The 27,017-nt window shown below is 35.4% G+C and overlaps 1 protein-coding gene and 1 long non-coding RNA gene across 4 annotated transcripts in view; both read right to left on the bottom strand.

The window, feature by feature from the left end:
- LOC127881603 (uncharacterized) overlaps nucleotides 1–27,017 on the bottom strand; it is a 638,632-nt gene that overhangs the window by 184,452 nt on the left and 427,163 nt on the right. The gene's annotated exons all lie outside the window — the stretch shown is intronic.
- Nucleotides 12,212–27,017, bottom strand: part of LOC127881753 (uncharacterized) — a 102,248-nt gene continuing 87,442 nt past the window's right edge. Inside the window, exon 3 of the long non-coding RNA XR_008050248.1 lies at nucleotides 12,212–12,695. This is a non-coding gene — a long non-coding RNA (uncharacterized LOC127881753). The remainder of the gene's footprint in view (nucleotides 12,696–27,017) is intronic.

Genomic DNA, 27,017 nt, shown 5'->3' with positions numbered 1-27,017 from the left:
CATGAAACTTCATAGGTAGATTGATCATGACTCGCAGATGACCCCTATTGTTTTTGAGGTCACTAGGTCAAAGGTCAAGGTCACGGTGACCTGAAATAGTAAAATGGTTTTCGGATGATAACTCAAGAACGCTTTTGCCTAGGATTATGAAACTTCATAGGTAGATTGATCATGACTTGCAGATGACCCCTATTGATTTTGAGGTCACAAGGTCAAAGGTCAAGGTCACGGTGACCTGAAATAGTAAAATGATTTTCGGATGATAACTCAAGAACGCTTTTGCCTAGGATCATGACACTTCATAGGTACATTGATCGTGACTCGCAGATGACCCCTATTGATTTTCAGGTCACTAGGTCAAAGGTCAAGGTCACAGTGACAAAAATCGTGCTCACACAATGGCTGCCACTACAATGGACAGCCCATATGGGGGGCATGCATGTTTTACAAACAGCCCTTGTTTTAAATATGTTTTGATCTCTGTAGCGTGGTAAGTGTTGACCCAATGGGCATGATTTCAACAGCTGTAGCAGAGGCCTACTATAAGACGTTACATGCCAAACAACAAGCCACAGGGCTTTAATTTTTCAGAAAATAATATTTTCAAAGTTTTCACTACATACACATAGTAAAACAGGTTGCCCCGAGGGAAGGGATCATTTTAACCCCAGACGCATGATTTTAATAAAGTTGTTCGAGGACCACTATACGATGTTCAACAACAAATATATACTCCAAGACTTAATGTTTGAGTGAAAAGTACCAATTTTTTTTTAAATATGTAAGTCTATATACATTTATTCACCCTTGGGCATGGCCAGTCTTTACTTTAGGGAAGATTTTTGAAGAAACTTGGTACACAATACAATGATACAGGCCAAAAGCCATAATCCTCTGCCTTAGAGTTTCAAAGAATAATTGTTTAAGTGTTTGTTCTATTATAAACTTATACATGTAAGACAAGCAAGTGAACCTCAGTGGGGTGCCAATGTTTACCTCAGGGATTAAAAACAAAGTGGTATAACTTCAAACGAAACTAATTATCAACAAGAATGATTTCTATATACTCCCTCGATGAACTTATTTCACCTTTAGTCTTATTTTGGACCAGACAGAAGCAATGTCAAATATGGTGATGGTAGTTGTGGTCAGGTGTAGTGTTGGTGGTGGGTGTTGGTGGTGGTGGGTGTTGGTGGTGGTAATGGGTTGTGGTGGTGGCGGTGGGTGGTGGTGGTGGGTGGTGATGGGTGGCAGTGGTGGCTGTGTGTGGCAGCGGTGGTGGGTGGTTGTGGTGGTGGTGGGTGCAGGTGGTGGTGGGTGCAGGTGGTGTGTGTTGGTGGTGGGTGGCAGTGGTGGTTGGTGGTGGTGGGTGGTGGTGATGGTTGGTGGTGGGTGTAAGTTGGTAGGTGGTGGGTGGCAGATGTGATGGTGGGTGGCTGTGGTGGTGGTAGCGGTGAGTGGCAGTAGTGGTCGGTGGTGGTGGTGGTGGTGGGTGTTGGTTAGTGGTGGTGGTTAGTGATGGCGGTGGTGGTGGGGATGGTGGGTGGTGGTGGTTGGTGGTAAGTGGTGGGTGGTGTAGGGTGATGGGCGGTTGTGGTGTGTTGTGGTGGTGGTTGTACTGGTGAGTGGCAGTTGTGGTGGTGGTAGATGTTGGTTAGTGGTGGTGGTGGTTGGTGATGGCGGTGGTGGTGGTGATGGTTGGTGGTGGTGGGTGGTGGTAAGTGGTAGGTGGTGGTTGTGGGTGATGGTGGTTATGGTTGTTGGTGGTGGTGGTGGTAGCGGTGAGTGGCAGTGGTGGTGAGTGGTGGTGTGTGGTGTTGGTGGTGGGTGATGGTTAGTGGTGGCTGGTGTTGGTGTTAATGGTTGGTGATGGAAGTGGTGATGGTGATGGTGGATGGTGGTTAGTGGTAGGTGGTGTTGGTGGTGGGGTTGGTGGTTGGTGATGGCGATGGTGGTGGTGATGGTGGGTGGTGGAGGTGGCGGGTGGTGGTTAGTGGTGGGTGTTGGTGGTGGGTGATGGCGGATGTGTTGGGTGGTGGTGGTGGTGGTGGTAGTCGTGAGTGGCAGTGGTGGTGGTGGTAGGTGGTGGTGGTGGTGGGTGGTGGTTAGTGGTGGGTGGTGTTGGTGGTGCTGTTAATGGTTGGTGATGACAGTGGTGGTGGTGATGGTAGGTGGTGGTGGTGGGTGGTGGTTAGGGTGGTGGGTGGTGGTTAGTGCTGGCTGGTGGTGGTGGTGGGTGATGGCGGTGGTGGTGGGTGGTGTAAGTGGGTGGAAGTGATTGGGGTGGTGGGGTGAATAGTTGTATAATGAAAAGAACACATTGTCCTGATTGTTATATTATGCAGCAAACACATTGACCTGAATGTTTTACTATGCAGCCAACACATTGATCTGATTGCTGTATGATGCAGCCAACACATTGTCCTGATTGTTGTATTATGCAGCAAACACATTGACCTGAATGTTTTACTATGCAGCAAACACATTGACCTGATTGTTGTATTATGCAGCCAACACATTGACCTGATTGTTGTAATATGCAGCCAACACATTGACCTGATTGTTGTAATATGCAGCCAACACATTGACCTGATTGTTGTAATATGCAGCCAACACATTGACCTGATTGTTGTATTATGCAGCCAACACATTGACCTGATTGTTGTAATATGCAGCCAACACATTGCTCTGATTGCTGTATTATTCATGTAGTAGTACTGGTGACATACACTGCACATTTAAATTGCAGAGTATGTAAAAATCATAATACTGTATGAAGAGTGTTTTAAATGTAACTTAGCTGATTCAATCATATATTTAACTTAATTTAAGACAAATGTTTAAAGTCAACAATCTGATCAAAGATGACGATAACCCTTACTGTACTATCAATGTTCTAATATTTTACCTGTCTACATGTATTCATGTTACTTGATTTAACAACACGAGATAATGCATATCATTAAGTGAAGTGAAGGTAAGATAATTTAACTAGCATCTCACGTTATCTGTTGATTTTGCCATTTTTAGAACATGGTATTCTTGAACCATTTGTACTTTGTCGTTATGCATGAATACAGATACAGGTTGCAAAATATTTGTCAAGGAATCATTTAATATTATTGTGCCTGTAATTTCAATCTTTGGATTGATTGCATTTCACATTTGACACAATGACACCAGGAATAAAATATAACTAGTCATGACAAGTGGTTTTTACAATTAAAGTTATATTGTACCAATATAAACTGAACAATGGCTACAAATATGTTGTATTTATGTTAATGTTTTAGCTTAATACTATGTTAATTTCATGTTATTTCTGACTTAAACACACTGCATTAACCATTTGACAAGACATTGGGCTAAATATATTAATGCAATCTTATTGACTCCATTTTGTAATGAATTACCTTATATTGTAATTAATACCACTACTTATAAGTATATAATTTCCAATAAAAACAATGTTAACCCTTTACCACTTAGATACGTATTTCAATGCATTTGTTGTCCCTTAGAAATGTTAAATCTAATTAAATGCCTTTCTTACTAGATCCAAGTTTAAAAGCTTCATTTCCAACCCTTAGTTACTGATAAGCAGCAAACAGCATAAACCCTGAACAATCTGCAAGTTACTGGCTGTTCTGGTTTTATGCTTTTTTCAAATAGCAATGTTCACATCTCTTTAAGTGGGAAAGGGTTAGATAAAAGGTATGGTTAAATAGAAAATATAATTAAATATTTTGTGTATATTAGTATTTGCATATAAATTCAAACTGTTTAATCAGACTACTATTAACCCTGACATGAAAGGTTTAAGATTCATTGCAATGATATGGAACTTGTAATCTGTGATGCAACTTTCTCAAATTGTGTACACTTGATATATGTAGTTACTTTATTTTATCCCCAGACAGATTTTGCTATTTTGCTCCTGTGCATATTTCATCAGTGTGTAATTAAATTGCAATTAAACTGAATTTAAATTGTATGTAATTGAATTTCAAATTTGATAAATTCTATAATTTTGATGTTATTGCTTATGTGTATTTACATGCATGTAGAAGTGATTAATTCTGGACTTAATATGAGGTTCAGCAGACCATCTAAGAAGACAAAGAAAACTCAATAGACAGAGGCTTTGCATGTTTCTTAGAATATACAGTTATTCCTATCATGTACAAGATAAGAATTGTTTTTAATATGATATGAATCCTCTCTTCAAATCTATTAAAATCCCCATTAAAGCTGTATTAAACACATTACTATAATGCAGGGTTTAATATAAAGCAGCGTGCTTGGGAAATCCCTGAAATAGTTATGTGTGTTATGAACATTACATATGTAAAACCATATATTTTTTAAATCATGTCACAATCAGTATCAACCTAAAAATAACAATGAATGATAAAGGGAATGGTAATTTTGGCAGTCATGGTCTGAGCCATAAGTTTCCATCCACTTCTGCTGTCATGGAATGAGGCATTTCTGACCTGCCTTCAAGTGTACGCCATTAAGGAGCTCATTTTCTAATATTAGTGCAACTATCCATTTTACATTTTTAATTGCAAAACACACCACATGTTGAGAATTTATCATTAAGTACCTGTATAATTGTATGCATTTATTTCCTTCATAAATTAAAAAATATTGGATTATAGATATATATAATCTGACTCTGCAAGACTTTTATGCTTACATTTAATGGTCAGTTGCTCAGCATAAGAGTAAAGGCGCGAAGAAACAATAACATGTAATGAGTATCTAATAATTGCTTTTAACGCAGAAGTCACTTTCATGTATTATGCTTTTTCAAGACTGCTTTTGAATGCTCTTGATTTCATTTGAAAAATATACTTTCATAAAAGAATCTCTTGATTAATAGAAAACAAAAAAAAAACAGTTGTCCTGAAGATAAGAAATACCAACTGTTGATATCTACATCATTCTAAGCACAGCATTGATAAACAATTAATGACCAGTAAAATTTAAGCATGACAGTGTTATGAAATAATGTTATATTTGTCACTGTATAATCATGCTTATCAACACAAATATAATTCCCTTATTATCCCATATTATCATAAAAGCCCGATAAAACAAGAGCTGTCTTTCAGAAAACACAATACCCCCTGCTGCGCTTTGAAGCCGCACGGCAGCTATTTTAGAAACAATGTTATATTTTGAATGTTAAGGTCACAGTGACCTTGAACTTTGACCTAGTTACCTCAAACCATGTTTGATTTTAGATCTCAATGAGATGCATGCACATGAGAAGTTTACAGAACATAGACCCAAGAGTTTTCATTTTATCATTAAGGTTAAAGTTTTGGGACATAATGACAGGCAGACAGGCCAAAACCAATATTCCCCCGATCATTCGATCCGCGGGCATTAATATTGTCCACCTTTTCCTTACTATCATTAAAGCCTGCTAAAAGAATGCCAATATAAACTTTGAACATTTGTCTGGCAGTTAAATGTGATGCACCTGGCAGTGTTTTTTTACCATTCTGAGAATCGGGCCTTTGCATTTGGGTTGGCAAATACTGCTTTCTTTTGACTAAAATTTGGAAATCAATATTGTTGATTGTATTTTTACAAGTACTTCATAATGGATAATACAAGTGATTTCAATATTGTTGATTGTATTCTAACAAGTAATTCATAATGGATACCACAAGTGATCAATATTGTTGAATGTATTCTTACAAGTACTTCATAATGGATAATACAAGTGATTTCAATATTGTTGATTGTATTCTTACAAGTACTTCATAATGGATAACACAAGTGATTTCAATATTATATTTACTAAGTTTCAACTCATATAACTGGTTATGGAGATGAACAACATGTAATTTATTTAAAAAATAATATTTTTTCGAAACCTTCAATAACAATTGTTTAGGTCCAATTTGGGAAAACATAATTTGTATATTTATTCCATTGGGAATGGGTCCCCTCGCGTTTGCTCGTAAATGTTTGGATATCGTAGCTACAAATTTACATGGATTAAATTGTTGCACAAAAAATAAAAGCGACTATGATGTATCTCATTACATATATATTACCATATGTGTTAACTTAATTTTATGAAATATGTTGCGATATATTCGTTGATTTTGAGTATTAATGTTACTTTAACTTTTATCTTGCTTGGCCGTAGTATTGCTGAAATGGGATTTATCAAGGCGAGCTTGAGGTATTTCAGTATTATTATAATAAAAATTCACCATTAGAATTACTAAATATTATGTTATGGTGGCAAAATTACCAAAAGCATAACGACCTGGGGCGAAACTTGTTGAGAGCTAAACAACCTGATACCCATGTGACAACAAACTACTCAAAACATACTCATTTTGTTTATTGATCAAGTACGTTTAAATATACAAAGTGTAGATTTTAAATACACCCAATGATGTATTTATACAATATCAATAATAATTGCATGTATACACTCTTGATTTTTATAAACACGACACAATATGAGAAAACTCCCTGAGAAAACATAAAGGTTACAAATATTCAAATAAATGATGTCTTTCTATAAAGAGACTGTACAGTTTTATTTCAATTAACGGCATGACCAAACTTTCTAATATATAAGTAAGCATGGTTGGAAAGATGATGTCATAATCGTTTGTAAAAACACCATTTAAAATCCTGTATGTGTTTTAACTCAAAATATTTATCTTTTGGCCATATTCTGTCTTTTATAGAGTAAACTCAGTATTAATGTAGCATCATGTCAGTTTAGGTCATGTCAGATGTTATAGGACCCCAGAAAATGACTTATTTATATGTTATTTTCTCGACCCCTTAAATGTCTATGTCGGATGCCATTTCTCAGTTTTTAGAAAAATGTAAGCCTGTCGGTCCAAGCGGTGAATTTCTTGTCAGCCAAGGTTTAGCAATCATCAGTTTGCATCATATACTATTTTTCTACAATAGATGATCAACTGCTCCAATTGAGCTGACAATTGTTTGTTTGTTGGGTTTGAATGAAATTATCAAAACATTTACGGGCCCTTAATTTTACATGTACGGACCGCATACACCACAATCAAATCAGAGCTTGTAAAATCACAGAACAAAGAATTTTCATACGTAACTAAGCTGATCAAGTCAATCCCATATTGTAGTTATCTTAGTTTGAGATAAATATTTAACGTCAACAATCTGAACTACTATGTTTCTACGATTATGAGGACGCTAACCCAAAATGTCCTGTGGGTGTTCTAACAGTTAACCTGTTTATTCCTGTCAGGTCGTTTTACGAGGAGATCATTTATAAAGGTGAAGTGAATGTAAGATAATTTAAATAGTATCAGACTTTATCAATTGGTTTTCCATTTATAGAACATGGGGTGATTACACTATTTGTACTTTGCCCTTTCATATGATATACAGATAAAGGTTGCACAATTTTAGTACAAAAAGCAGTTAATATTATTGTACATGTGTATCAAAGCTTTGGGTTGATTTGTATGACACACTGGGCACACTGACCCCTATACTTAAATAGAACACACTTAGTAATTCTTACAAATTCAATTATATCGTCAAAATATTGACTGAAACATGACCGCAATATTTTTTCCTCACACTCATTTTTACCGGTAAACATACTATTATGTTTCTTTTATGTTTTGCTGAATAAAACACACTGCATTTACCATTTAACAATACTTTGTGGTTAAAATAGTAATGCAATTTAATTGACAGGAATTTATGTGTGAATAACGTTACAGTCTTCGCAAAACTTTGTACAGGACAGTAGGTTCAGAAAACTTTGTACATAACCTACCAGCTGCTACAGAATATAGTTGTAAAATAATCAGGTTTCATTGCAGAATTCAAGGTCATGACTGTGCGATTGACAACGAAAATAAATATAAATTACAATTGCAATAACAGCCACACAAATAGATATGTGTATCATTTAATAATAGGATTTTTGAACATCTTGTTAAAAAACTAAGCTGTATTGTATTTGGACCGGCATTTGTTAGATAATTACGGTGAGACAGGTCAAAGTCCAGTCAAAATTTAAAAAAAAGACAGGTGTGCTGGACGCACACATTTCAATGGCAGTTGTATATTTCACCCCCTCAATTAAAAGTGTTTTCCCCAGGAGGGCATAGGGTCATGGCAAAGTATATTCACAAATGGCATGTGAATAAATGCTTAAGTCAAGGGGCCAAAAAAGCGCAAAACACCAATTTGATATATAAAGTTAAGTTTCAGTTTGGGGAATATTTTTACACATATAAACACATCCGTACAAACTTGAGTGTTAGTGGTGTATTCAACTAAAATCTATAAAGATATTTAATATGTTTACCTTTGAATATCGTCCATTTTAATGACATGCAATAACAGTAAAACTGTATAGAGATAATTAGAATTAAGCAAAATATGCGCATGAATCTGATTATAAACATATAAATCAAACCATGTTTGCATTTTTTTCATTTTTGAGATAATACTTTTGTTAGGTGTATTTTTGACGATGCTGCTTCAGCAGCTCGTCTAGCTCTCCCAATTTCCAGAAAATGACTTATACATGTTGGATGAAAACTAAATATAGATGACATTGTTGTAAAAGAATATGAACTGTACACGGCACTTTGTGTGCAATCAGATACAGTACATAAATTGTTGTTATATTTAACGAACTAAAAGATGATAATGATACAGCATCTTTGACTTTTATTTTATTTAGGGAAATGTCAAAATCATTTGCAAGATACCCCGATACTTAAAATGAAATTCAATACGAAGCTTTTACGTTGTTGTCTGCGCTACGCAGTTTTTGTTTATAAATAAATACACCCACGCCTATTTTCGCGCGCTTTTTGTCCAAACAAAGACTTGACATAAAAATATCATGGGCATATACATGTATTTATTTTTTGCTACAATTTGTAACAGAACATTAACTGTACATGATGCGCGTACACCACAACGCGTGTTTGAATACCCTTGTCCCGATTGAAAACCTATTTCATCAAATCTTTAAATAGAAGCATATGCCGAAATTCATTAAATACTTAAAAAAAATGTCCGATGTTTGTGTTTATTAGTGTTCTTGAGCACTTTTGTCGTCAATATCAATCAGAATTTGCATTTGAAAATGGACATTGGGAACGTACAGGATTATCGGGTAATGGATAGAGACGAAAAAATTCGCATGTTTGCGGTAATCGATAGAGACGGTAATAAACGCATGTATTGGGGAATCAATAGACTTGGGAATATACGCATCTATCAGGGAAAGGGTTAAGAATGTTTTACTATAGCCATATAAGGAAAAAAGCCCCACCCCCTGGCGGCCATGTTTTTCAACCAAAGGGCATGATTTTTTTAAACTCTTCCAATAAATTATTAAGATGAATCTTCTGACCAAGTTTCATGAAGATTGGACAATAAATGTGGCCTCTAGAGTGGTAACAAGATTTTACTTTAGCCATATAAAGCCATATAAAGAAAAATGCCCCGCCTCTTGACAGCCATGTTTTCAAGCAAAGGTTACCATTTTCCAACTCATACAAGATATCATTGGGACAAATTTTCTGACCAATTTTAGTGAAGATAGGAAAATAAATGTGGCCTCTAGAGTGTTAATAAGGTTTTACTATAGCCATATAAGGTAAAATGCCCCGCCCCATGGTGGCCATGTTTTTCAACCAACCGGCATCATTTTCCATCTCTTTCAATATATTATTGGGATATATCTTCTGAGCAAGTTTCATGAAGATTGGACAATAAATGTGGCCTCTAGTGTGTTAACAAGATTTTATTAAAGCCAAATATAGTCATATAAGGAAAAATGCCCCGCCCCTTGGCAGCCATGTTTTTCAAGCAGATTTTATCATTTTTGAACTCATCCAAGATATCATTGGAAAAAATCTTTTGAGCAAGTTTCATGAAGATCGGAAAATAAATGTTGACTCTAGAGTGTAAAAAAGATTTTACTATAGCCATATAAGGAAAAATGCCCCACCCCCTGGCAGCAGTCAAATCCAAACTAGGCAAATTTTTACAGGACAGTAGGTCCTGTTAAATGGTTACAAATACAGGACCTCCTTTTTTACAGGACCTACTGGTGACAGAATATAATAGTAAAATAACTTGGTATCATTGCTGGGATCAAGGTTTTTATAATATAAAAGGGTAAATGATTAAAAAGATATTAAGTGGGAGCAGTGGTCTAAAGGTAGGACACTGGCTTAGGGATCTAGAGGTCCCGGGTTCGAATCCCGCCCTGACCGCTGGAATTTCCTTGAGCAAGAAATTTATCCCACAACTGCTCCTCTCCACCCCGGGTGTATAAATGGGTACCAGTGAGGAAAATAAGCAAATGTGCCGTGGCTGCATACTGCGTTAAGATGTTAACGGGCGACTTATGACCCAGTGATCAGGGAAAAACTGTAAAGCAAAGAATGTTAACATAATGTTAAATATAAACGGGAATCGCGCATTTGTAATATCTTACATGTAAGAAAATATTCCAACCAAAGTAGCTGATACTTGTTTACCTAAGCTACGCTTAGCGCGCATGTAAGATATGTAAGATACGTTCAATACGGCCTGAACTGACAATGGCCTCAATAAATGACAACCAGCCTTTTTCACGCATGGACCTTGACAGCCAAGATAATAACGGTTCAAATGACAATGATCATTATTATACATTACTATTGCTTTTACAACCACATAAATGATAAATTGATATCTGTATCATTTAAATTTTACTTATCAGGTTTATGCTTATATTGTTTTAAAAGCGACTAGGCCGTCATGGATTCGACCGTCCTGACCTGCGTAAGATTCATAAAAATGGACCAATCAAATGCCCTCGGAAAATTCTGTCAGCAGAAAGAGCGTTAGTACGGAAAAGCATGTGTATAAAGACGCTATCGCTTTTTTTTGCACCTCAGCAAACTTTCAGAGCTGTTAACAAACCTATACAAACCGAATAATTGGTTCTCTTTTTATTTACCAGACAATCGGCCCTGTATATTTGATCGACAGGCCGGACCTTACAAAATTTTACAGGACATGAGCCATATAAGGAATACTGCCCCGCCCACTGGCGGCCATGTTTTTCAACGGACTGACACCATTTTTGAACTCAACCAACATATCATTAAGACAAACATTTTGACAAAGTAACGTGAAGATTTGGCATCAAATGTGACTTCTACAGTGTTCACAAGGTTTTTCTTTTTTTGACCTAGTGACCTCGTTTTTGACCCAGTTTCGAACTTAGTCTAGGTGTCATCGGGACAAGTGTTCTGACCAAGTTTCATGAAGATCGGACAATAAATGTGGCCTCTAGAGTGTTCACAAGGCAAAATGTTGACGACGCACAACGGACGACGGACAAAAGGCGATCACAAAAGCTCACCATGAGCACGTTGTGCTAAGGTGAGCTATAAAGAAACATGACAGCCAGAAAGCGAAGAATAAAACGTTATGTGAATTAAAAGCACTGTTTCCGTGGCTTTGTACTTCAACATATGACGACTGCAAACGACTCCATAAAATGTGAGCTTTGCAAAAATGCTTGTTAAGTTCCTATCATAATTGGTTGCATAATAACCCACACTTGCCTTTCTTTTGTATATGACGAATGTAGGCCTCATGTCATATTGGAATTGATGTCAAACATATTACATATGAACGATGAGGGTCTTGCATTGTGGAATACTTCAATTGGTGGTCTATTATTTGACTCCATTTGACCCAAATTCAAACATTGAACTTGTATTGTCAACTAAAACACTATGATCAAGTTTTCAGGGACTACCCAACGGGCGACTTGCCACCTACAAGCTCAGAAAAGCGAAGATCAAGTCGCCTGAATTTTTTAGTATATACGACCGGAAAAGCGAAAATCAAGCCACACGATTATTTTTGCTAAGGCGTGCTACCGCCCGCAGGCGTTTAGTTAGATTATTGTGTTTTTTTTATCTAACGGTTACACAATTTACCCCCAACCCCAAGCACGGATCGTTATTTGACCGTGACAAAGCAGTCCCTTAATATGGGTTGCTATAACAACACACTAGTGCCTATTCGCGCGAGCCGTTAGTTGTCTAATGATTACGTGATAATTGATTGACCATCCGATAATTGCAGGTTTTTGACAGACGGCACAGTTAAAGAAAGTCGGCAAAAATAATTAAAGAAACAAGATGTGTTTGTGAAACACAATGTCCCCCTATATGATGTTTGACCTTGTAGGATGGCCTTGACCTTGACTCTTCACCACTCAAAATGTGCAGCTCCATGAGATACACATGCATTTCAAATATAAAATTGCAAGCTTCAATATTGCAGAAGTGACATAACATGAGCAATTTTGACCCATATATTTGACCTTGAAGGATGACCTTGACCTTGACCTTTCACCACTAAAAATGTGCAGCTCCATGAGATACACATGCATGCCAAATATCAAGTTGCTATCTTCAATATTGCAAAAGTATTCATAAAATTTGCGATTTGGGCCACATATATTTTACCTCTGACCTTGAAGGATGACCTTGACCTTTCACCACTCAAAATGTGCAGCTCCATGAGATACACATGCATGCCAAATATCAAGTTGCTATCTTCAATATTGCAAAAGTACTCATAAAATGAGCGATTTTGGCCACATATATTTGACCTCTGACCTTTGGGTTGACCTTGACCTTGACCTTTCACCACTCAAATTGTGCAGCTCCATGAGATACACATGCATGCCAAATATCAAGTTGCTATCTTGAATATTGAAATACTGCAAAAGTGTACATTAAATGAGCGATTTTGACCCATATATTTGACCTTGAAGGATGACCTTGACCTTGACCTTTCACCACTCAAAATGTGCAGCTCCATGAGATACATATGCATGCCAAATATCAAGTTCCTATCTTCTATATTGCAAAAGTTATTGCAAATGTTAAAGTTGGCGCAAACCAACCAACCAACAGACCAACAGAGCAACAGACAGGGCAAAAACAATATGTCCCCCACTACTATAGTGGGGGACATAAAAATCAATTATCAAAGGTCTATTAATTACGTAGATCCACTATAAAGTCCAGCGAGTTTTGTTAATCCACCGATAATTAATTACATGTACAAGTAACACCCATCTAATATAAACTGGAATCACAGTTCATTTTTATACTAACAAGTCATACTATTACACATAAACATTGAGAACACACATTTTCCTATTAGATAGAAATTATCCGAGTAGAATAAAATTGCTACGTCATGACCTTCGACATTGCAAATGGCGGATATATTGTAACATTTAACCTGCGGTAAATTCAAAGCTGGCTATTCAAATTACAAGTAATGGTGATTCAATAATGGAGAAAACATTAACTGGATTTAACAAGCATTTGATAAGGTTTGTTAAACCAGATGACAACAAGAAAAATTTGGATTATTAAACAAACAGGTAAAGCACTCTAAAATGTACATTTTTCTGACATGTATAATATTCGGATAAACAGGAATTGATATTCTAGATGTTCTATGCACTAAGATTGTGTTTCGTTACAAAAGCTGTCATAGGGATGATGATAATAAAATGACGATAAATATGCGATAAAAAGGTGCTACTGGTACATTTCTTAAATTACTAAAATGTGCTTAATGACTTCAACGTATAATGATGAAGAAGATTTTAATGATAATTTATTGTTTTAACAAATAAACATAGTTCAATGATAGAAATAATAAAAGTTGTGAAATGAACATGTTTTGTTTTTGATATAGTTCGCACAAACTTCTCCCTGCTTTTCCAAACTTCTCCCTGTTTCAGAAAAAAGGAGAAGTTACTTCTCCCTATTTTTAAGGCCTAGGGTAGTCCCTGAGTTTTATTAACCATGAGTCATAAATGTTGCCACTAGAGTGGTAAGAATTTAGTGAAAGATTTGACCTGGTGACATTGTTTCTAGACGCATGTGATCCACTTTCTGACTTGGCCTAGATATTGTGAACATACACATTCTGTGTTTTGTCCAGATTGAGTCATGAAATCTGGTCTCTGTAGTGGCACAAATGATTTGTTATTGTTTATCTGCTAATCTACTTTCTACACGCACATGACACAAACATTTGAACTCAGCCTTGACACACAATCAGGATGCAGGATTACATTACTTTATGTGATTCACAAATTGATGTTAATGGATGTAAACACACGGTAAGTGTTGCTTTTTTCCATTTTACTTTGTAAAACCATTTTTCAGAAGAATTTTAACTAGCGCATAAAAGACAATTTTTATGTGGTTAATGGCAATGTGAAAAACATCGGAATTACTTTATTTAATAAGCCTGCGTTCTTAGCCAACCATTTGATTTGTAATGGATTCATATAAATGGTTGTGCTGCATGCAACGTGAAGTTCTGGCACTGATTTCAGGCGTATGCAATGATGGAGTTTTTTATGCACATGAACCAGATTCATACTTGGCCTTAGTATTGTTTAGATAAACGTTCTGACCAAGTTTCATTGATAATAAATTACACATGTTGCATCTAGAGTGGTAACAAACCGGTGCAAATCGGAGACCTAACACTGCATGCCGCACACCAACTACACCGGACGCCTGACAAAGGGTGATTACAATAGCACTTACTGGTCTGGTGGTAAAAACTGCCTCTGGTGGTCATTTTTATTAAACAAAACACAATCATCTTTTTATTCAGAACAGATATCGAGGTCACAGTGACCTTGACCTTTGACCTAGTGACCCAAAAATGGGTGTGCAATGTAGAACTCAACAAGGTGCAGTTACATACAAAGCTTCAAAGTTGTAGGTTGAAGCACTTTGATTTTAGAGCCAATGTACAAAACCTGGACACAATGTCAAGGTTTTAGCACAAAGTGGACGGCGGACGACAAGACGACGAGCTGGCTATGACAATACCTTGGGTTTCCTCTGGAAACAGCCGAGCTAAAAAAATGATTTTACTAAAACAACATTAGCAAAACTGCCCCGCCTCATTGAATACATGTTTATCAATTGACGTAAATATCTTATTTTGCGGATAAATCACTCAAATCAATGTTAAGCAAGTTCCAAGAATAATGAGGAACCAGATATAACTTCTAGTGAGTGTTCATAGTATTTTCTTTTCAAATGATCTACATGTGTAGTGACTGAGTTTTGAACTCAGCCCTGATATCATTTGGACAAATGTTATGACTTCAAAAGTTTTCAAAACAGCCGAGATATCATTGGAACAAAATACTCTCACAAGGATTATACAATAAGTGTTGGACTCTAGAGTATTATCAGATTTGTGTTTAGTTCGACATTGTGACTTAGTTTTTAACCCTACACGACCCAGCTTTGATCTAGTCTAAGATAGAATAATGGGACAAATCTTACCAAGTGTCATGAAAACATTGTGCAATAAATATTATAGTCAAGTATGTTCATAAACCTATTCTTCAATTTTACTTACTGATCTAGTTTTACATCCAACATGACCAGTTTCGAACTCCACAGATATCATTGGAACACATGTTATTACCAAGTTTCATGAAGATTTGACAATATATGTGAGTAATGTGATTCATAAAAACAAATGATTTGTCGTTAACTAATAATATGCGTATACATTGTACCCAGTTGTAAATGTATCATGTATATCATTTGAACACATGTTCTGACAAAGAGTTTCATACAAAAAACTGGGCATTTAATGTGTCCTCTAGAACATTCACAAGATTGTTTTTTCATGAAACCTTAAGTTTTTACTTCACATGACCAGACTTGAACCGTTGCTAATATATCATTAGGACAAACTATTCTTACCAAGTTTTATGAAGATTTGCCAAGATAAATGCCGTTGTCTTGTGTTCAAAAGGCAAAGGATCACAAACGTTCACCATGAGAATGTAGTGCTCATATGAGCTTTTAATGTGACGTGTAGTGTGTTTGCAAGGTATCACAACAATTAAGCTTGAACTATTTTTTATCCGATATATCATTAAAAAATACTCTAAAAACGTTTAATGAAGATCGAACAAACCAGACATTCCTAGAAGTATTTTAAGTCAACAGGACATTTGGTCCTGTTGATAAATGTCCTGTTGACTTAAAAAAAAAAAATAAAGGACTAGGATTTATAAAACCGGAACATCATATAATTGACTCAAAATTATTGATAATGATAATTGGAAAGAAATAAATAGAAAATGAACAACACAACACTGAAAAATAAATCTCAGAAATCGCAACAATTATACAGTATTCTAAAGAAAAATATTTAAACTGAAAAGAAGTTAAAAACAATGCAATTTCTCAATTGAAAATTCAGTAAGTGTATAGTGGCATGAAAATGGCAGTAAAAACAAATGTTTTCAAATGCTGATAGTTAGGCGTTACACTGACTGAAGAATGTGAATACAAACAAGAGGGCCTGAAAGGCAAAAAGTCCCTCACCTGATATAACAAGATATAACAAGGACAAATATTCTGAGCAAGTTTCATGAAGATTGGAAAATAAATGTGGCCTCTAGAGTGTATACAGGGTTTTATTAAAGCCATAATGGAAAAATGCCCCGCCCTCTGGCAGCCATGTTTTTAACCAACCGGCATCATTTTGAACTCGTCAAAGATATTATCGGGATGAATCTTCTGACCAAGTTTCATGAAGATTGGATATTAAATGTGGCATCTAGAATGTTAACAAGGTTTTACTATAGCCATATTGAGAAAAATGCCCCGCCCCCTGGCAGCCATGTTCTTCAACCAACTGGCATCATTTTCAAACTTGTCCAAGATATTAGTGGGATAAATCTTATGATCAAGATTCATGAAGATTGAACAATACATGTGACCTCTAGAGTGTTAACAAAATTTTACTATAGCCATATTATAGCCATATAAGGAAAAATGCCCCGCCCCTTGGTTGCCATGTTGTTCAAGCTGTAACCATTTTATAAATCATGCAAGATATCATTGGGACAATATTCTGACCAAGTTTCAAGAAGATCTGAAATAATTTTGGCCTCTACAGTGTTAACAGGGTTTTACAATAGCATTTTAAGGAAAAATGCCCTGCTCCCTGGCGACGATGTTTTTCAACCAACCGGCATCATTTTCGAACTCATCCAAGATATTATTGGTATATATCTTCTGACATAGTCTCATGAAGATCAGAGAATACATGTGGCCTCTAGAGTGTTAACAAAATTTTACTATAGCAATATATAGCCATATAAGGAAAAAAATGCCCCGCCCCTTGGAAGCCATGTTTTTCAAGCAAACCTAACAATTTTCAAACTCATCCAAGATATCATTTAGACCAACCTTCGGACAAAATTTCATGAAGATTGGACAATAAATGTGGCCTCTGGAGTGTTAACAAGATTTTTATATTGCCATATATAGCCATATAAGGAAAAACATCCCCGCCCCTTGGCAGCCATGTTTTTTGGTGCAAATGTTACTATTTTTGAAGTCTTCCAAGATATCATTTCGAAAAATCTTCTGACCGAGTTTCATGAAGATCGGAAAATAAATGTGGCCTCTAGAGTGTTAACAAAATTTTACTATAGCCACAGATCTATTTACCCTACCGATTGCTTCTCAGTAGAATGTAGGGCATCTCTCAGTAGTTTTGGGCTGTTGTCAGTAGTTTTAACCTTTTCAATCATTTTGAGCATTAAAACACCATGACTGGGTCAGTTTAACGTACATAAAGCATTAGATGAATTTACTTGCTAACCATTTAATCTGTTACCCTAAGTGATTTTATTTGCTTTTATTTGTCACAGCCTGTGCCATTTGGATTGGAAAAATTAGCGCGATTAACCATGAAATCGGAAAAAATGGTGTGATAAACCATGAAATTGGGAAACATTAAGCATTATAAATATTATTATAAGTAGCACAATTAAAATTGTTTTTAAGTGCATGTTTGACAGCATTTCTATATTATAAAGTGCTGCTTTAATGTCTTCTTACAATGAAGACAATATTTAGTTAATATCCATCCACATGCATATTAAACTAGCAATAATCTATAGATTCTTAAATACACCATTTCGAATAAGCTCTTTAAGAGTAGCTGTTAATTTAATTCAGTATTTTTTTAAATTAAATATCATAAGGGGAAAACATAAACAAATATTGACAAACACCCTTTAGTATTCTTGCTGTGTTAATAATTTATTTAATGGAGTTAAAATAATATATTTTATTTGTTTACCCTTCAATATCTTGCACTTGACAACCTCAGTGCAATGCTATTTCATTAAACTGTACAGCGTAACAAACATAATAAAGCAGAATATGCATATGAATCTGAGAATACACAGATCCACTAACATATAAATCAAATCATGTTTGTCTCTTTCCATTTTGGAACGATACCCATCTTATTATAAATGATTTAACTTTGTGAATAGACTGAAATCCAATTTTCCAACACTTGTTTCCGTGACGCACATTCACTGCGCAGATTTCTGATATTTTTTTTTTAATTTTTATCTAAAACGTAGTATTTTGCGTTAATTGAAACACGCATTACATTATTCCCTAATGACCATATGATATCCGTTGTTTGTTTGAACGGTATTTATTATTTTCGCCGTTAATCGCAATTTCTCGTCTGCTTGCCGCCATCTTGGACGTGTGTAAAAACAGACGTGCTCAATCCCGATACATCGACTATCGTCGGTATTATCCGCAATAGAGAGAGAGATGTGTATACTTAATTTGCAAACCAATACGCAAGTCAATTGTTCTTCGGTGACGACTCGACACGCTCGATCAGCACTCGTTCCCCGGGAGGCTTGAATTTTAAGGTTTCTTACTACGCAAGTGCCAAAATGATTATGATTGATAAATTACCCGCAAAGACCGAAAATAAGCAAAAGTACGATTAAAAACTGAACTTCGACCATTTTGATCGATGGATCCGTAGTTTTACAGTACTTGTCTTTAGTTCATTTCTAAAATTATATGCAGTATGTAGTTCAGTTTTATAAAGACATTAAGGACTTCTTAAATTTCATGAAGTGAATTAACTTATAATTCCTGGACAAAAAGAGAAGTTTGGTACAATTTTTAATTTTGAGTGGTCTCCCTTGGGCTGGCATAACTCGTATATGTCACTTCCATTTCCAATTGTAAAATATTGTAACCAATCCCTGAATAATGTGAATATGCCTTGAAGTTGGAGCAATCTATAATTCGATCAGACTAGAATATTTAAAATACCCTCTGTCTTGTATACAAAACAGTAACATAACAACTCAAATTCCTCATGCTTACTTTGTTAAAACTTATTATAATTTGTGTAATATAAACTGGTAGGAGAGAAACATATGTATGTTCTCACTTTGCTCTGTTTGAGACACATTCGGAGGAAGTATGTGACCTTAAATAAACTACTTTATATTGTGTTTTAAAAGGAAATAATAACAAATTGTGTTGCAGAGAAAAATTATTTTGTTATATCGTCTTGCTATACTGTTTTAGCCTAATATATTTACACCTGAATTAAGCATTATTTATGTTAAATAATATTTGGATGCTTCTTATTGACTTTTGTGGTAGTGTGATTCATTTATATATTGTATACAAAAGCCTATGTGGTAGCAGTGATACATGTGTAGTTAAATATAAAACACTGATGCCTGTGATGATAATCGAGATTAAAGGTAGACTTAAATATTAATCTAAGAGGGATTGGCAGGAATGTTAAATACTGAGAAACATGCTGATGATCACTCATTGTTTAACTCCTCGAAAGTTGAAGTGGGGGTATTAAAAAGTATGATTATACTCATAGATAATGTGTGTGTATTTCGATGTTTATGAGGTCGTCCGTGCCAGAGGCCGCATTATGTGAAGACCCAGAGTGTGCGCCAGCACTCTACCTAATTTGATTACTAGACTCACGAAAGTTGAAACAAATGTTAAATTAAAGCTTCAGTTTACAGCTTTATGTGTATTTAGGTTTTACTGAAAGTTATTCAATTTAGGTGTGTGTGTGTCGGGGGGGGGACTGGATTGCCCAGAGGAGACCCACCTGCCAAACTCAAAGCCTTGTAGATAATGAATTAATATAAATCTATGTAAATTGAGGTTTTGAAAATCAGGTCAATGTGTTTGCTAAAATCAGGTCAATGTGTTTGCTGCATAATACAACTAAATCTGGTCAATTTGTTCGCTGCATAATAACACTTAGTTAGGTCAATGTGTTCGCTGCATAATACAACTAGACCAGGTCAATTTGTTCGCTGCATAATAACACTAAGTCAGGTCAATCACTGCATAATACAACTAAACAAGGCTGATTTGTTCGCTGTGTAAAACAACGAAATCATGTCAATGTGTTCGCTGCATAAAACAACTTAACCAGATGAAAATGTTTGCTGCATAATACAACTAAATCGGGTGGATGTGATTTCTGCATAATACAACTAAATCAGGTCAGTGTTGTTCACTGCATAATACAACTAAATCATGTCAAATTATGTTTGCTGCATAATACAACAATCAGGTCAATGTGTTCGCTGCATAATACAACACTCAGTTCAATGTGGTTGCTACATAATGCAACAATCAGGTCAATGTGTTCACTGCATAACACAACACTCAGGTCAATGTGGTTGCTGTATATTGCAACAATGAGGTCAATGTGTTCACTGCATAATACAACACTCAGATCAATGTGGTTGCTGCATAATAAAACACTCAGATCAATGTGGTTGCTGCATAATGCAACAATCAGGTCAATGTGTTTACTGCATAATACAACACTCAGTTTAATGTGGTTGCTGCATAATGCAACAATCAGTTATAATGTGGTTGCTGCAAAATGCAACAATCAGGTCAATGTGTTCACTGCATAATACAACACTCAAGTCAATGTGGTTGCTGCATAATGCAACAATCAGGTCAATGTGGTTGCTGCATTATGCAACAATAAGGTCAATGTGTTCACTGCATATTGCAACACTCAGTTCAATGTGGTTGCTGCATAATGCAACAATCAGGTCAATCGGTTCACTTCGTAATACAACAATCAGGTCAATGTGTTTTTGCATAATTGAACAATCAGGTAAAGGTAGTCACTGCATTATACAACAAAATCAGGTCAATGTGAGTGGTGAAAGGTCAAGGTCAAGGTCATCCTTCAAGGTCAAAGGTCAAATATATGGGTCAAAATCGCTCATTTAATGTACACTTTTGCAATATTTCAATATTCAATATAGCATCTTGATATTTGGCATGCATGTGTATCTCATGGAGCTGCACATTTTGAGTGGTGAAAGGTCAAGGTCATCCTTCAAGGTCAGAGGTCAAATATATGTGGCCGAAATCGCTCATTTTATGAGTACTTTTGCAATATTGAAGATAGCAACTTGATATTTGGCATGCATGTGTATCTCATGGAGCTGCACATTTTGAGTGGTGAAAGGTCAAGGTCAAGGTCATCCTTCACAAGGTCAAGGTCATCCTACAAGGTCAAACATCATATAGGGGGACATTGTGTTTCACAAACACATTTTGTTTCTTATATGGCTACAGACCTGTTTACTTCTACCGATTCACCGTAGTTACTACGGATTATTTGGCTCACTTTTAGTTTCAGGTTTTAATGCTATGAAAAAAAGAAACTTTTGCTCTTTAATTATTTACTGAACATTCAGACCGACTACATAGCATTTTTAATCGGACCTGTCTTTAAAAACTTCGGTCCTGTCCAACAGTCTGGCACATTTGGAAATGTCTGCGAACAATGTTTTTTCTATAGAGTTGATACACATTTTCTTAAATTTTACTATGTGACCTACATTCTTAGTTTTTAGCTGTGAGCGTTAGCTCACGACTAAATTTATAGAGCATGTTTTGCAAATCAGTATGTGCTTAGAAGCCTTAGCTACGCTAAGAACCGTAACTCACCATGCTAGGAACGATTACCGCTGCCTGTCTGCACTTCAGACAACGCATGCTTAGGAGCGTCTGCACTAATACTGCAGTGAGTGTATTTACCAGCTTGTAAGACGACATTGGCCAGTCTAGTGTTCATCATTGAAATCTGTACATATGGTTGCTTTCAGGGAAAACGGGTCTTATTGCATGTCAAATAAGATGAGCCTGTGCACACTGATTAGCCTATGTAGGGCGCACAAGCCTATCAAGGACAACAGCGAACATCTTCAGTGCCTTCAGTGCTTTGATTTTATCACACAGTCACATGGACCAGTTTCAAATTTGGCAGAAATATCATTGAGGCAATATCAATTCATGTTCTTACAAACTTCCATGAATATAGGGCAATACATGTGGCGCTTCTATAGTTTTCATTATCTAATTGTTGATGACAGAGTGACAGACAACGACCAACCAATATAAAGAGATCAGACTGAGAAAAACTCACCATAAGCAGGTCTAGCTCAAGTAAAAATGCTAGCTCAAACATTCAGCCATCAAGTGTGACCTATCCTTCATAGATAGGGTAAAGGCATATACATCAGACATTATACAGGAAGGTTGTTTCAATGCATTTTTGAAACAAAGCTCGCTTTGCCGCATGGGAGTAAATAAATTATTTAGGAGGAATTTACTGTTTATTGACTGTTGATTGTCACAGCTAAGGATCCAGTATGATTATTACATTGAGCAGTTTGCCTTGAAACAACAAAGAAAGACTTATTTAATCATTTCAGGGAAGGAATGTTTACACTACACATATTGTTTTTGCTAAAATATGACCAGTGTCTTATAATCCATATACTTGATCAATTGAAAGTTAGTTTGTAACAAACGCACATTAACAAATGAAAGCTGAGCAACAAATTGCACACATGTAATGACTTGCAAATACTTATATAACTTATAACAATAATCCAAACACATTAAAATGGATGATGGTAATAGCATAATACAATGCAATAATTTACACTGATATAAAATAAGTAATAATACGCTACCTGTGATTAAGCTCAACACATCTAGAGCAGCACAGCTGACTGTGGTTCTTGCAGTACATTGTTAATTGTTCACCCTTGTGTATGGCGCATGTTAAAAGAGAAGTCTCCATCTTCTTAGAAAGTGGCCACTTCAGTATTTTATCCTTTCCATAAGGAGATTTTTTGAAAAACAACCAACCATGCTGTCTGTGGGAGTTTATACATCTTCTGCAGAAGTATTTAAGACATGTTTTACAGTAAAAATCTGCATCTTTTTCTACAGACCCGTCTTCCTCGCAGATTGTACAACAATAATATTTAGCCGCCATTTTGATTATACAAGTTCAACAAATAAGATTTTATTACATTAAATCAATAGATATATTAATGTTTAAGTATATTTCTTACAATTAATATCCCAGAAAACCCACACGTTTAATGTTATTAAATACAGTCAAGCTGTAAGGAACATCCAACTGAACTAAAACCATATAAATCTTTGAATGTAGTTCAGTATGATAGCAGTGTTACTATATATACTGTCATGGGTTTATAGGCTCATGGGAGTATTAAATCTCCACGCAGAGTTGTCGTTCATTCCTTGCTCTCATATACACCTCTGCGTAAGGCTCAGCATGCCATTTTGTCTACCAAATAGGTAAAACCGAACAAACGCATTCAATGTATAGTTGAGAGGATATTTAAGATCGCATGCATTAAATTAAGAAATATGACTTTTAAATTTACGATAAATCGTGCAAAAACTTGTGAGTTTTAATGCAACTCTTTGGAACTATTTTATTGCCCATTTACACAGATGGAATCATTCCACGCACTCCACAAATGTAAACAATTGTACATATTTTTTATTGAGTGACGTTAGGCATTGCTTCGACGTATGTATGTATGTTGGTTTCTTAACATAAAAAAAAACATATCAATTTTATAATAATGAATTAAGACTGATATAAGATATCATGGTATAAGATGGTTTTCTTTTAAGCAGTGAATGCAATGTAACCGTCGTGCAAGAAATTGTTTAGTATACTGTAACCTCAATGATGAACGCTTGGAATGATTATGACATGGATGAGACGCTTTCATATCAGTAGTCGGTTCTGAGCCCAACACAGAGGTGAATGTAATGTAACCGTCGTGCAAGAGATTGGGGAGTATTGCTAACTTTAAACTTCTAAGAAGAACTATAGAACGCCTCCACTGTCTTATAATAACAAAACTTGTGATTTCACGTCAATCTGACTGTGCATGTAACCATTATATATATGCATAATCACAATACATAATTTGAATATATACAGATAAAGCATTAATATATAAAGATTTAATTTTCTTATGTATAGATAAAATGTAAAAATATACAGATACGAATGTATTATACACATATAAATCAAAATAGGGGTCATTTACCAGTCATGATCAATGTACTTATGAAGTTTCATGATCCTAAGCCTAACCTAGCTGTCTGTAGATCTGCCATAGTCATTAGCACTTCAATGGAATTCTAAAGAAGTCAATAGAATTTGATGAATTCCATCCACTTGCCAATTTTCCATCTGAAGCTGTTGTGGAATTGCATGGATTCTCTACTACAATTCCACGCATTTCTACGGAATATATGGAAAACACTATGGAAAGTTGGCCATTTTTTTCAATGGAAATCGTAATGGAAAATAACTTATACATTTTCTTGGATGGAAATCAATGGAAAATAACTTAGATATTTTTTGCTGGTTTCTCAGGGGCAGAAACAGTTATTGGCAAAATTTACTAGTACAGAAATAAATTTAAAAGTTATGACAACTACTTGAAGATTATTTAATAGAAGTACAAGACATTTCAAAATTGTTTACTGAATAGGATTACAGGATGTTATTAATTCCAATGCATTGGAATTCCAAACCGTTAGTTATTACCTCGCTATGACGATATTTAATTCACTTTTATGATTTTTTAAGCATTAAAATTAACTCATGTCAATTTTGTATGAATTAATTAATTAACAAAACCTGCAAAGTGTAATACTTTGATGCCATCAAAGTCAGGGCCTACAATAATTTCATTACAGTTCATGACACCGACAACAAAGTAGATCACAGTTACAGCCTATACTATTCTATGCAAATTATGTTCAGAGTCTGTATATAATCTGCCCAGATTCAAGACAGAACTCATGTTTTCTGTACAAAGAGGACACAGCCAGAAATTATACCTTCAAATCTGTACAGATTATCTAAGCAGAATTACATTGAAGCAGAATTTTATCTGTAAAGGTTATAACACCAGACAGAATTTTAACACTTATAACACAAGACAGATTTGTATAAGCACTTTGCATTTTAGCAAGGCAGAATTTCTGTATTTGGTAGAAAAGTGAGGCAGAATATTTGACTTCAAAATGGGACTACCCGGTATAAATAATTTAAGAAAAAGACTTCTGATTTCAGTTTCAAATTGTTTATTGCAGGAAACATTTCTTTATTCACTGAAAACCAACAGTAATGTTTAATTCATACAATAGTTAAAATGACTTAAACAATACAGCATATTATTAGCAACAAAAATACAGCATTATTTTTCATACCATAAGGAACAGAGAAAGTTACAATTTAATCCAACAGGCTTCAAGGAAAATCTACAATGGAGTGAAATAAGGTTTACATTTTTTACATAGATTTTATTCTTTGCTTATTGCTGGATAAATTGTCCCAAAATACTTAAAATTGCTAGCAAATGTTGTCTGCTGTAATACAGCAGTGACATTTTAAATGGTATTCAAAGATAGAGTGAGATCCAATTACCCAAGTTTGCCCAAACACCAGGTAAGGTGTGGTAAATTTACTCTCATGTCTTTACTTGGCTCTCTTTTAATGAATATATTCATTGGAATGCGAGTGCTTTAACAAAACAAAATTAGTGACAAAAAATTATAAGGACAATTGTGGAATTAAGACATAACATTATTAAAGTGTTGTAATATATATGGTTAAAATATGTTTGGTTTAGTCTACTTTGAAAAGGATAATACACTTGTAAGTGTGCGACACAATCTCAGAGACTTGACATTTGAAGTTTTCAAGCGAAAATCAAAATGTTCCATGAAATAGGGTGCAGAAGACTATGAGGAGAGAATTATCATTACCAGAAGTATGTTAAAATTTGCTTTTTCTTTCATCAAAATATGTATTTAATCTGACGTGAGCTATGATTTGGCTTTGTTTTCAAATGTGCTTTAAATTTAAATTTTGGATGTGCGTATTCAATTTTGGACAATTAACACAACTAGAGCTTTGGCACAGACGTGACGAATACCCCCACATGCCGCATTGACACAGAATATTTAGCATGCTGTCTTCCCCTTTTAACATTAAAGAGATTTCCTTGCATTACTTCAAGCCTTGTGGTAGATTAACAATGGCATATACAATACAATTTCTGAGCCACATTTTGGATATATTAGACGGTTGCAAGGACTACAAGAGAGGAACAACGATGGTGTTTTGCAAGATCTTCATGGAGGAGGAGACGAGGGGGAGAAGCCTCACAGGAGGCCTTGCCAAGGATGGAACGAGGCGGCCAGCCATTTAGTCTAGTCCCTGGGGGTATTTGTGTGAATTTTTGGTCCAGAGCATTTCTTGGTCTCATTGTGTAGGGGAATGACTGAAGTTTAATTTTAGTCAGGGTGGACTGTTCAATTCCTGGTCGTTTCCATGGAAACCAAGATGGCGGCTATTAGAATGTCATTTTCAAGGGACCATACCTGTGCAAATCTTTTGTTTTATTAGTTTTATATGCCTACATATTTTTAATTAAATTCCTCTGATGTTTCAAGCATTTATATTTGGCTTTCAGATTTTCTGTTCATTGAGGTCAAGAAAGGTCATGGTCAAGGTCATCTAAAGGTCAAAATGTACAAAATGCTACAAAGTTATGGTTTCTACCCAAAACCAATGTGTTTAAATATAAACAATTTAATAGATATATGCTCAAATAGTGTTTTTAAACAAAGTGCAGTAAGTACTTAGAATGACAAAAT

The sequence above is a fragment of the Dreissena polymorpha genome, chromosome 1 (genome assembly GCF_020536995.1).
Source record: "Dreissena polymorpha isolate Duluth1 chromosome 1, UMN_Dpol_1.0, whole genome shotgun sequence".
Taxonomy (NCBI): Eukaryota; Metazoa; Mollusca; class Bivalvia; order Myida; family Dreissenidae; genus Dreissena; species Dreissena polymorpha.
Note: the sequence above shows the minus strand (reverse complement) of the source record. Positions and strands in the feature narration are given on the sequence as shown.